Source organism: Eleutherodactylus coqui, chromosome 4 (assembly GCF_035609145.1).
Source record: "Eleutherodactylus coqui strain aEleCoq1 chromosome 4, aEleCoq1.hap1, whole genome shotgun sequence".
NCBI lineage: Eukaryota > Metazoa > Chordata > Amphibia > Anura > Eleutherodactylidae > Eleutherodactylus > Eleutherodactylus coqui.
In genome coordinates, this window is record NC_089840.1 from 156,715,552 (window position 1) to 156,725,199 (window position 9,648).

A 9,648-nucleotide genomic window follows, 5' to 3' on the forward strand; every position below is an offset into this window, starting at 1 on the left:
TGAAGATCCCGGCGGCCATCTTGGAGGAAAAGGAAGAAGTTGCAGAGAGGGGATTCGGGTAAGTAAAATTTTTTTTTTTTTAATTTCAACACATCCCTTGGGTTTGTCCTGCGCTGAACTATGCCTATGCAAAAAAAAAAAAAACGTTTTGGCGCGGGACAACCCCTTTAAGCCTGACATGGAAATGAACCCCTAACCCTCCTGACCTTGCAAAAATCTATACAGATGCTGCCGTCCTCCTTCCACGTCCCCTGGCCTACCGGTAGCTGGAAGCTCCGCTCACTGTCTGATCCTGCACCCGCAGGAGTATTTCACCTGCAGTGAGGGAGTGCCTCAGGTCCCTCACTGCTCCGGCTCTGCTGCCTGTGCTCCTAGCATTTCTGATGCATTTAAGGGAGTTTAGGTGGCTGTATATCTCCTTCCGCCACCGCCGCATGTGCTGCCGGCAGCATCGCTCCCAGCCTGTGCGGAGTCGTCCGAACTGCCTGTGGATGTCCTTGCGCCGGCAGCCCTCAGTCTGGCTGCTGTCATTCCCTGCTGGCGCTGTATCAGGATCTCCAGGCGTGGCCACTGCTCCAAGGCAGCTGTCGTCCCCTGTCGCCGCTGCCTGTGGATCTCCTGCCGCGGGCGGCGGTACCACGCATCACAATGTAGGACGCCCTTACCTTCAACCAGCCCTGTCAGTCTTGTCTCAACCAGTAGTTCCGGGGGCGACAAGATACAAGAATACCGACTCCCTAAAGCATTTTCTCTCCGATCTTGTCCAGTCCCCACGGTCACCTCACCTCCAGCCTGCCAGCTTGTTATGAAGCATGCATTCCTCGCCTTCTTCCTGCAAGTCAGTGAAGGTCACGTCCCTGTGCTGTAGCCTTCACTGACTAGGAAGGAATGCTGATCTACTGCAGAGACCGCAGGCATGAGGAGTCTCTGCAATAATTCTGCACTCCCCCTACTTGGCTGTGAATTAGTGACGTACCGTACATTACTTGGCAGGAAGGAGACTGCTGTGAATGTCCAGCATCCAAACCAACCCACGTAAACGCACTGTTATGCATTCAGTCACCTTGGAGACAGAGGCTAGGACGCCGTTGTCCATGCTCATTATCTGCTGTCCTTTCCCCAGAGAAGACCTACTTTTTATTGATTCCCACAAACTCTTCTTTCTCTAGGTTGACATGTTTGTTCACATCATCGTCTGAGCTTACGTTTGGGACTTATATCGCCAATTTCCGTTAGAAAACAGGATCAAATAGAGATGCAAGCAGCACCACTTCATCCTGGAAAGTCTGGCGAAATGCTAGGTTGCTTGCCGGAAATTGGGAGGACCCATTCGCTTCCATCATTAGACGTAGCTGTTCAGCCAGGGGATGTTTTCTTGCTTCCCAAGGCTGCGAAATAGTGATGCGAACGAGCACCTGAGAGACTCTTACTTGCGCCATGGATTCCGCATTCCTGCTCCGAGAGCCAGTTGTAAGAATCTCTGGGTTGAACGGATGCGTTTTATCACAGAACTGAACGGCACCGAGACGCCCCAACGCTTTGGACATAACCGTTTGGTTTCCATGTGGCATTTTCCTGAACAAAATCGAGCAGCATGCTGCAATACATCATGTGGGACTTTACGTGGAAACCTCCTACAGCGACGTGAGCAGAACCACGATGGTTAGCCCACATGTTGGCGTTCAGGACAAGGGTATGCAAATCTGTAATGTGTAGTCCGAGAGCCTCAGGGCCCTCATCAAGGTCCAGAAGACTGAAAGCGTCGACCCCGTCTCCTCGCCGACCCCCACCACCGTCTCCCCCGTTCCCCACCCCCACCACTTCCCTCAGCCCCTCGCCTTCCCTATCCCCCAGCCGATCTGTAGTGTGTAGTCCGAGAGCCTCAGACCTCTCATCAAGGTCCAGTAGACTGAAAGCGTCGACCCCTTCTCCCCCCGGCCCCCAGTCTCCCCAACTGCCACACGTCCCCCGGCCCCGACCCCCAGGCTCCCCACCTGCCACACGTCCCCCGGCCCCCGACCCCCAGGCTCCCCACCTGCCACACGTCCCCCGGCCCCGACCCCCAGGCTCCCCACCTGCCACACGTCCCCCGGCCCCGACCCCCCAGGCTCCCCACCTGCCACGTCCCCCGGCCCCGACCCCCAGGCTCCCCACCTGCCACGTCCCCCGGCCCCGACCCCCAGGCTCCCCACCTGCCACGTCCCCCGGCCCCGACCCCCAGTCTCCCCACCTGCCACGTCTCCCGGCCCCGACCCCTAGTCTCCCCACCTGCCACGTCTCCCGGCCCCGACCCCCAGTCTCCCCACCTGCCACGTCTCCCGGCCCCGACCCCCAGTCTCCCCACCTGCCACGTCTCCCGGCCCCGACCCCCAGTCTCCCCACCTGCCACGTCTCCCGGCCCCGACCCCCAGTCTCCCCACCTGCCACGTCTCCCGGCCCCGACCCCCAGTCTCCCCACCTGCCACGTCTCCCGGCCCCGACCGCCGTCTCCTCACCTGTCACGTCTCTCAGTCCCGATCCCCATATCCTCACCTGCTATGACACTCAGCCCTGTGTGACAACGAGCAATGCTAACAAACAAAACACCGGCGCTCCTACCTGCCAGCCGGCTCTTCCGCTTTCCAGCACCGGGGGTTTGCCTCACTCAAGGCGGAGATAGGCGACGGGCAGGAGGGCACTCATGAAGTCCACGGCTGCCGTGTCATCAGCGGCCTCCAGAAATAGAACAGACCTAGGATGGAAATGGCAGCGCTCGGCGCGTCACCGGAGGCGGAGCTCGGGGACTGATAGGAAGTAGTCCGCAGGACCGACCGCAGACTACTTGCTGCAGTCGCTCTCCGACCGCCGGCTCTTCCACAAAGAAGTCTGTAGCATGGGGCATGGGGGCAGCAGGGTATAATCTTGAACTTGGTGCTGATTTGCAGCTGGCAGGATGTTAATGGCAAACTAATGGCACCGGCGGCCACGACTAGAAAGGTTGTACCTGGGCGTTATCTAACCCAAATGATTACCTGTCAACAGCTAGAAAGTGATGGTGACGACTAGAGAGGTCAGAGGTGGGCGTTATAATCCAAGTCATTCCCTAACAGCAGCTAGAAAGTGATGGTGTCAGCCGCAACAACTAGAGAGATCCAGAGCTGGGCGTCATATAACCCAAGTCATTCCATGACAGCAGTTAGAAAGTGATGGCACCGGCGGCCATGACTACAGAGGTTGGAGCTGGGCGTTATAACCCAAGTCATTACCTGTCAGCAGTTAGAAAGTGATTTCGCCGGCGGCCACGACTAGAGGGGTCGGAACTGGACATTATAACCTGAAGTCATTCCCTGTCATCAGCTAGAAAGTGATGGCGCCGGCGGCCATGACTAAAGAGGTCCAAAGTCGGACGTTATAACTCAAGTCATTTCCTGATAGCAGCTAGAAAGTCGTAGGGCCGGCGGCCATGACTAGAGAGGTTGGAGCTAGGCATTATATAACCCAAGTCATTCCCTGACAGCAGCTAGAAAGTGATGACCACTACTAGAGAAGTCGGAGCCGGGCATTCTAAACCAAGTCATTCCCTGTCAGCAGGTAGAAAGTTATAGCGCCGGCAGTCATGACTAGAGAGGTCGGAGGTGGGCGTTATACCCCAAATCATTCCCTGTCAGCAGCTAGAAAGTGATGGCGTCGGCAGCCATGACTAGACAGGTCTGGAGCACAGCGTTTTAACTCAAGTCATTCCCTGACAGCAGCAGGCACGACTAGAGAGGCCTAAGTTGCGTGTTATATAACCCACGTTTTTCCCTGACAGCAGCTAGAAACTGATAGCGCTGGCGTCCATGACTTGAGAGGCCCGGAGCTGAGCGTTATAACCCAAATCATTCCCTGACAGCAGCTAAAAAGTGATGGTGGGAGGTCGGAGGTGGGCGTTATAATCCAAGTCATTCCCCAACAGCAGCTAGAAATTGATGGTGTCAGTGGCAACAACTAGAGAGATCCAGAGCTGGGCGTCAAATAACCCAAGTCATTCCCTGACAGCAGTTAGAAAGTGATGGCACCGGCGGCCATGACTAGAGAGGCCAGAGCTGGGAGTTATAACCTAATTCATTCCGGGTCAGCAGCTAGAAATGATGACGCCGGCGTCCACAACTACACACGTCGGAGCTGGGTGTTGTACCCCAAGTCATTCCTGTCACCAGCTAGAAAGTGATGGTGCCGGTGGCCACGACTAGAGGGGTCGAAGCTGGGCATCATAACTCAAAGTCATTCCCTGTCAGCAGCTAGAAAGTGAGGCGCCGGCGGCGATGACTAAAGAGGTCCGGAGCTAAGCATTATATAACGCAAGTTATTCCATGACAGCAGCTAGAAAGTGATGGCACCGGCGGCCATGACTAGAGAGGTTGGAGCTGGGCGTTATAACCCAAGTCATTACCTGTCAGCAGTTAGAAAGTGATTTCGCTGGCGGCCACGACTAGAGGGGTCGGAACTGGACATTATAACCTGAAGTCATTCCCTGTCATCAGCTAGAAAGTGATGGCGGCTGCGGCCATGACTAAAGAGGTCAAGAGTCGGACGTTATAACTCAAGTCATTCCCTGATAGCAGCTAGAAAGTCGTAGGGCCGGCGGCCATGACTAGAGAGGTTGGAGCTAGGCATTACATAACCCAAGTCATTCCCTGACAGCAGCTAGAAAGTGATGACCACTACTAAAGAGGTCGGAGCCGGGCATTCTAAACCAAGTCATTCCCTGTCAGCAGGTAGAAAGTGATAGCGCTGGCAGTCATGACTATAGAGGTCGGAGGTGGGTGTTATACCCCAAGTCATTCCCTGTCAGCAGCTAGAAAATGATGGCTCCGGCGGCCATGACTAAAGAGGTCGGAGCTCGGTGTTATATAACTCAAAGTCATTCCATGTCAGCAGCTAGAAAGTGATAGCGCCAGCGGCCATGACTAAAAAGGTCCGGAGCTAGGCATTATATAACCGAAGTCATTCCCTGACAGCAGCTAGAAAGTGATGGAGCCAGTAGCCACGACTAGAAAGGTCGGAGTCTGGCGTTATACCTCAAATCATTCTCTGATAGTAGCTAGAAAGTCACAGCGCTGGCGGACACAACTAGAGAGGTCGGTGCTGGGCATTCTATAACCCAAGTCATTCCCTGATAGCAACTAGAAAGTGATGGCGCCGGCAGGCACGACTAGAGAGATCGGAGCTGGCTGTTATAACCCAAGTCAATCCCTGTCAGCAGCTAGAAAGTGATGGTGCCTGATCCTAGGAGCCACGCACCAGAACAGGACGCAGTCACATGCCACATGACAGGGACTGAACAACAGGACACACAGAGCCAGAATGCACAGCATACAGCAGCCAAAATGCAACCACTAGTAACATATAGGAAACGGAATATAAATACCAGGTATTAGTTGACATTTTGTACAAAATGTGAAAGCTAGCAGGCCACTTCACGGCTCCTGGTTATACTGCTAGTCACTACACTAACCAGGAGTCCAGCAGAACCGGACACAGTTCACATAACATGCTGCAACAGGACAGGACCCAGATAGCAGGTCACACAGCAAGCTAACACAAAACTGACAGAATATAAATTACCAAACGGACATGAACCAGCAAGACACAGATCACACAGCAAGCTTCAACAGACAAGGATTCATGACTGCTCACCCTGAACACCAGACAAAGACTGACCAGGAGCTGGGTTTATATGTGAGCACAAACTCAGGAGATTGGCTAGCAGGAAGTACCACACCCAGCCAGCTCATTCAATTAACCCTGTGAGGTCTGTGCTGCTAGGAAGCTTAGAACTACAGATCCCAGCAGCACACGTAACAGTACCTCCCCTTTAAAAAAGGGGCCTCTGGACCCTTTAAGCATAACAACACCAAAAAAATTATGCAACTCCTCCAAACCGCGCACGTGTACAGGATTTATCCAAAAAGGACCTGACACCAAGGCAAAGATGGCAAAATGGGAGAGAGTAAGCAAACTACTAAGCAGGACCACTGCGCCGTATGCAAAAGGCCACCAAAAAGTAGCCTGCTTAAAATACTCACAATCCAGAGGGGAAAGATGGCTACCCTCCTTACTGACATAGCGTAAACAGGACTTATCACTACGGGCCTGATGCAGACGCCAGCCAGTCAGCAGGAGGAAATACACACTGGTAACTCCCGCACAGGGTCTACAGCAAATTACATCCACTGGGCACACCTCACCACAGGACGGAACCCGGGACAGGAATACAGACTGCATAACGCAGGACGGGTAACAGACAGAGATGGAACTCAGACACAACATGCATGCCAACAAAGTTGTATGGAGCCACCACACCCACCATATAAGGGGAAGGACCACCAGAACACCCTTCTGGCCTATAAGGAAAAATGTGGCCGGCATCACCAGCTCGCACCACGCACACGAAATCAGATGTTTGGAGGTCGCACCTGCCAAGGGAAAGGAGAGACCTGCGAGTGGCTGCACTTGTGCGGTCACCGTACCACACACTACTGAGTGCACCACGCCAGAAGGGGAGGAACAGCAGGGGTCCTAACCATCTGCGGGGAAAATACGGGGAAACCTGCTCCAACAACCGCATGCAACAGACACTACAACACAATGTGTCTAACATACATATGAACACCAACATACTCAGAACAGGACTATCCACACCTGATGACTGGCCACCTGCACAGACACTGGACCTGTCACTGTTCACACACACAACATCCTCAGAACAGGACTATCCACACCTGATGTCTGGCCACCTGCACAGACACTTGACCTGTCACTGTTCACATACAACATCCTCCAAACCATCTGTGGGGAAATACGAGGAAACTCGCTCCAACAACCGCATGCAACAGACACTACAACACAATGTGTCTAACATACATATGAACACCAACATACTCAGAACAGGACTATCCACACCTGATGTCTGGCCACCTGCACAGACACTGGACCTGTCACTGTTCACACACATCCTCAGAACAGGACTATCCACACCTGATGTCTGGCCACCTGCAAAGACACTGGACCTGTCACTGTTCACATACTTGTATCATACTACAACATACCCATACTACATGTTGCACCACATATCAACATAGAACATACTAACATAGATGTTGCTCAACATACTAACATAATGCCCCCCGACTTACAAAAGGGGGGGCATTATGTTACGATCGTGACCAAAGGGGACTGGGTATGCACACGGGTTGCTCACCCTGAACACCAGACAGAGACTGACCAGGAGCTGGGTTTATATGTGAGCACAAACTCAGGAGATTGGCTAGCAGGAAGTACCACACCCAGTCAATCAATTAACCCTGTGAGGTCTGTGCTGCTAGGAAGCTTAGAACTACAGATCCCAGCAGCACATGTAACATAGAGGTTGGAGCTAGGAATTATATAACCCACGTCATTCCCTGTCAGCAGCTAGAAATTGATGGCGCCCGTGGCCACGACTGGAGAGGTCGGAGTTGGGCGTTATATAACCCAAGTTATTCCATGTCAGCAGCTAGAAAATGATGGTGTACTGACCAAGTACAAAATCCTAGTTCCCTCCTTAAATGTCATTCATGTATGTCTTATGTTGATGCACTATGCAAAGCTGTCTTGTCGTCTTCAGTATGTGTGTTGCACAGCTACAGTGCTTGAAAGGTTAACCTCTAATAAAACCCAATGCCTCCATGTAAATGTATCAAGCCTGTCGTGTCATGTGGTATGAGAGGAGGCTATAAAAGTGAGTGATTCAGAGCGGGAAAGGGTCCATGTCTTCAGGAGTGTTGCTATTTAGGTAGTCCAGGCACATTGGGGCACCTTCAGTCCTCATGTGCTGAAGCATGAAAGAGGAGGAGAGATTTCCCATACCAAATGTGATTGGATGTTAACGGAGTGAGCCCCAAGAGAGAGAAAGAGAGCATCTGTGAGTTCTATTGTGTCTTTCTTTTCAAGGCCAGTGCAGAGGTACTATCTACTCTTCTGATTTCCCTATGCAACCATCTGAAGTCTGGACCACCACGTAGAGGTACACCCTTTTTTTGTCACACCCACGTGTCTCCAAAGCTGGGTGGAGGTACTACAAGATAATTCCTGTTGACAAATGTACGTATTTGAGCCTGTAAGAACCGTGTGGAGATATTAGGTTCTGAAGTCTATTCATTTGCCTGCACTGTAAAGTCTACAATTGTAACTGCCTTGTATTATCAGTTTCCAATTTCCAGTAAAGTTGGGTGTTCCCTGCCAGCTGCTAGAAAGTCATAGTGCTGGCAGCCACGACTAGAGAGGTTGGAGCTGAACATTATAATCTATTTCATTTCCTGTCAGCAGCTAGAAAGTGATGGTCCCGGCAGACATGACTTGCGAGGTCGGAACTGGCTGTTATAACCCAAGTTATTCCCTGTCAGCAGCTAGAAAGTGATGGTGCCGGCGGCCACGACTAAAGAGATAGGAACTGGGCATTATAACCCAAGTCATTCCCTGACTGCAGCGAGAAAGTGATGGCGCCAATGGCCACGACTATAGAGGTCGGAGCTGAATCTTATAACCCAAGTCATACCCTGTCAGCAGCTAGAAAGTGATGGTCCCAGCAGCCACGACTAGAGAGCTCGGAGATGGGCATTATATAACCAAAGTCATTCCCTTTCAGCAGTTAGAAAGTAATGCTGCTGGCGGCCACGACTAAAGAGGTCCAGGGCTTGGCGTTATATACCCCGAGTCATTCCCTGACAGCATCTAGAAAGCTATGGTGCTGGCGCCACTACAAGAAAGCCGGAGCCAGGCATTATAACTCAAGTCATTCGCTGTTAGCAGCTAGAAAGTGATGACGCCATCGGCCATGACTATATAGTTCCGAAGCCGGGCATTATAATCCAAGTCATTCCCTGTCATTCCCAGCACTTGAAAGTGATGGAGCCTGTGACCACAACTAGAGAGGTCAGATATGGATGTTATAACCCAAGTCATTTCGTGACAGCATCTAGAAAGTGATGGCATCGGTGGCTACGACTAGAGAGGTTTCGAGCTAGGTGTTATAATCCAAGTCATTCCTTGATAACAGCTAGAAAGTGATGTCGCCGGCGGCCATGACTAGAGAGGGCCAAAGCTGGGCATTATAACCTATATCATTCCCTAACAGCAGCTAGAAAGTGATGGCGCCATCGGCCTAAACTAGAGAGGTCAGAGGTGGGCGTTATATAACTCAAATCATCACCTAACAGCAGCTAGAAACTTAGGGCTCTGGCGGCCACGACTAGAGAGCTGCAGAGCTAGGCATTATAACCTAAACCATTCCCTGACAGTAGCTAGAAAGTGATGGCACCGGCAGCCATGATTAGAGAGGTTCCGAGCTGGGCATTATAAAACCAAAGTCATTCTCTGACAGCAGCCAGAAAGTGATGGTGTCAGCAAGCACGACTAGAGTGTTCTGATGCTGGGCATTATAATCCAAGTCATTCCCTGTTAGCAGCTAGAAAGTGATGGCACCTGTGGCCATGAATAGAAAGGAAGGAGCTGTGCATTATAACACAAGTCATTCCCTGACAGCAGCTAGAAAGTGATGGCGCTGGTAGCCACGACTAGAGAGGTCAGAGCTGGGCGTTATAAACGAAGTAATTTCTTGACATTTGGTGTACCAGGTGTAATCTCTCC

The 9,648-nt window shown here is 51.9% G+C and overlaps 1 protein-coding gene across 5 annotated transcripts in view; it reads right to left on the reverse strand.

Annotated features, from left to right (window-relative positions):
* The window catches only part of DCAF6 (DDB1 and CUL4 associated factor 6), a 992,542-nt gene extending 989,756 nt beyond the window's left edge, over positions 1 to 2,786 (reverse strand). The window contains exon 1 of one of the 5 annotated variants that reach the window (XM_066600328.1): positions 2,599 to 2,786. The gene's annotated coding sequence lies outside the window, so the exon portion shown is untranslated. The remainder of the gene's footprint in view (positions 1 to 2,598) is intronic. The other 4 variants (XM_066600324.1, XM_066600329.1, XM_066600327.1 and 1 more) reach the window with 4 other exon arrangements.
* Between the last annotated feature and the right edge of the window lie 6,862 nt (positions 2,787 to 9,648).